This window comes from Oncorhynchus gorbuscha, unplaced genomic scaffold (assembly GCF_021184085.1).
Source record: "Oncorhynchus gorbuscha isolate QuinsamMale2020 ecotype Even-year unplaced genomic scaffold, OgorEven_v1.0 Un_scaffold_19132, whole genome shotgun sequence".
Classification (NCBI taxonomy): domain Eukaryota; kingdom Metazoa; phylum Chordata; class Actinopteri; order Salmoniformes; family Salmonidae; genus Oncorhynchus; species Oncorhynchus gorbuscha.
Window position 1 is genome coordinate 1 of NW_025760527.1, and position 3,536 is coordinate 3,536.

The window sequence follows — 3,536 nt, forward strand, 5'->3', positions numbered from 1 at the left end:
CAGGGATAAATGTAGGAGCTGGTATGCTGTATAGGCATGTTGTATTAAAACCAGAGACTTGCACGCAGGGATAAATGTAGGAGCTGGTATGCTGTATAGGCATGTTGTATTAAAACCAGAGACTTGCACGCAGGGATAAATGTAGGAGCTGGTATGTTGTATAGGCATGTTGTATTAAAACCAGAGACTTGCACGCAGGGATAAATGTAGGAGCTGGTATGCTGTATAGGCATGTTGTATTAAAACCAGAGACTTGCACGCAGGGATAAATGTAGGAGCTGGTATGCTGTATAGGCATGTTGTATTAAAACCAGAGACTTGCACGCAGGGATAAATGTAGGAGCTGGTATGCTGTATAGGCATGTTGTATTAAAACCAGAGACTTGCACGCAGGGATAAATGTAGGAGCTGGTATGTTGTATAGGCATGTTGTATTAAAACCAGAGACTTGCACGCAGGGATAAATGTAGGAGCTGGTATGTTGTATAGGCATGTTGTATTAAAACCAGAGACTTGCAGGCAGGGATAAATGTAGGAGCTGGTATGTTGTATAGGCATGTTGTATTAAAACCAGAGACTTGCCGCCATGACATAGTGCGCATCTTATTCCACCGCCATGACATTAGTGCGCATCTTATTCCACCGCCATGACATGGTGCGCATCTTATTCCACCGCCATGACATGGTGCGCATCTTATTCCACCGCCATGACATTAGTGCGCATCTTATTCCACCGCCATGACATAGTGCGCATCTTATTCCACCGCCATGACATGGTGCGCATCTTATTCCACCGCCATGACTTGGTGCGCATCTTATTCCACCGCCATGACTTGGTGCGCATCTTATTCCACCGCCATGACATAGTGCCCATCTTATTCCACCGCCATGACATGGTGGGCATCTTGCCCAGACAGCCATAGCCAGGAGCGCACTGGCAGCTGGACTGACAGACAGACACAGACAGACAACCAGCTAAATGTGGCCAGGGCGGTCACCTGATGATTGCTCAATCTTGACTCACGGTTCAGGAATACACTATATTACGCCTAAAGCAACAACAAGCAATGTGATTTAGATTTGGTACAAAAGGTATGTGTGAAAAAAAAATGTATACTTTTATTAATGTTTTTTTAATAACGTTATTTCTTATCCACGTAACATGGAAATAATGGTTATTTTGACTGGTTATTATTGTGCCATGACAGCTTGCCTTGAGAGAGTAGTTTACTGCGGAACATGTTTTTTTAGATATCAATTTAAGTCAGCTACATTCACAACCGGTAAGGACAAGGGAGTGTCTGTCAACTAAGTGTAAGTTGGATGACTAGGTCGTTTTTCTGCAGTGATTGAAGGAAGATGACGGTGACCTACTCCAGTAAAGTCGCCAACGCCACGTTCTTCGGTTTCCATAGACTTCTACTGCGATGGAGAGGCAGCATCTACAAACTGCTTTATCGGGAGTTTATAGTCTTTGTACTGTTATATACCTTGGTGAGCCTCGTTTACAGGTAGGCATAATATTAAGCTATTACGCGTTTTTCCTTAAAAAACATTAGTATTGTCACAAATAAAAGTCCTCGGTGAAATATGAATCATATAATTGTTATGTTATTTGTGTATGTATATTATATAACAGTATCTATTATCTGATTTTAATGTGTTTATAACTGTGATTACAAATGAAGATGTAATATGAGCCTTTGATTTGACTTTGCATGATGGGTCCGTAATTGATTTGTATCGCTGTGATATATCAATAACTGCATGTGAACAAACCTATAATGTTACTTAATTAATTAACACATCTGTCAATCTAGACTTGCTCTCTCAGACCCTGAAAAGCGTTTCTTTGAAAAGTTGGCTCTTCACTGTAACAAGTATGCAGAACAGATTCCAGTCACGTTTGTGCTTGGTAAGTCAGTACGACTTGTGCAGGTTGTATAATCAGCGCATGCGCACTGAGTAGTTTATAGTAATAGCCTATTATCTCTATGAGCTACTAGCGCTGTGCTGAGATGAGAATGCCTGTTTCTACCTGAATACTGTAGAGGTGCTTTCCAGATGTGCTGAAAGTGCTTTACAGTTTAAGCGGGAAATTCACCTCATCCGCAACCCCATGTGTAGCTTGCCTGGCGACCCAAACTCTTCGCTCCAGCCAAACGCTACGCCACGCCCACATATGTTAGTTTCTTCTCCGCGGTAATGTAGCGAACATAAGAGCAGCGGAAGAATTCAGTTTGAGTCGTCGGGCAAATGTGTGTCCAGCCACCTAAAAACAGAATGACAACAGAGTGCAATTCTTTCTCGATCACCACACACACACGCACACTGATACACACCCACACACACGCGCGCACGCACGCACGCACAAACACCGACACACACCCACACACACACTGCGTTAACTGTCTGACTTGCTTGCTACTATCCAACCAAATGAACCCAACTGATCCTCAACAGTGCCAGGCAACAAACTAATGATCGTGATTTGTCAACCCTTTTACTTAATAACAGAAGCTCTCCGACAGACACTGATTCCAATGGGGAAATGAACTGGTGATTGAGTTAATGGAAGGAAATCATTAGGATTCGGACCAAAGCAGGGGAAGAGGGATATTGTTGGGTTTGCTGGAGTGCTTTGCATGGCATATCAGATTGTTGCTTAATAGTGTTGTGCTTCTGTGTGAATGGCACAAAGTGGCTTTCATGACATTTATGTATCTCAGTTTATGTCAATAAAATATTGATATGGACTGGGATGAAGTTGCCCTAGACAATGATCTAGGGGTCAATTTTCTGTTTTGAGCTTGAGGCTCAAATGTAGCCTGAAGAGTACTGCACTAGGTTGGAGTTAAAACCTACAGGAGGGTATCTTTCCAGGAACAAGGTTGGAGTTTAAAACCTACAGGAAGATATCTCTCCAGGAACAGGGTTGGAGTTTAAAACCTACAGGAATGATATCTCTCCAGGAACAAGGTTGGAGTTTAAAACTACAATAAGATATCTCTCCAGGAACAGGGCTGGAGTTAAAACCTACAGGAAGGTATCTCTCCAGGAACAGGGTTGGAGTTAAAACCTACAGGAAGGTATCTCTCCGGGAACAGGGTTGGAGTTTAAACCGACAGGAAGATATCTCTCCAGGAACAGGGCTGGAGTTAAAACCTACAGGAAGGTATCTCTCCGGGAACAGGGTTGGAGTTTAAACCTACAGGAATGTATCTCTCCAGGAACAAGGTTGGAGTTTAAACCTACAGGAAGATATCTCTCCAGGAACAGGGTTGGAGTTAAAACCTACAGGAAGGTATCTCTCCGGGAAAAGGGTTGGAGTTTAAACCGACAGGAAGGTATCTCTCCAGAAACAAGGTTGGAGTTAAAACCTACAGGAGGGTATCTCTCCAGGAACAAGGTTGGAGTTTAAACCTACAGGAAGGTATCTCTCCAGGAACAGGGTTGGAGTTTAAAACCTTTAGGAGGATGTAGAACCCTGGTGTAGATGATGCTGATATCTCCTCCTCCCTGTAGGTTTCTACATC

At 43.1% G+C, this 3,536-nt stretch overlaps 1 long non-coding RNA gene across 1 annotated transcript; it reads left to right on the forward strand.

Moving 5' to 3' along the window:
• The first annotated feature begins 868 nt into the window (after positions 1–868).
• On the forward strand, positions 869–1,917 carry LOC124030973. Its single transcript, XR_006838057.1, has 3 exons — positions 869–1,092; positions 1,347–1,511; positions 1,821–1,917. It is a non-coding gene; the product is annotated as an uncharacterized LOC124030973 (long non-coding RNA).
• The last annotated feature ends 1,619 nt before the right edge of the window (positions 1,918–3,536 follow it).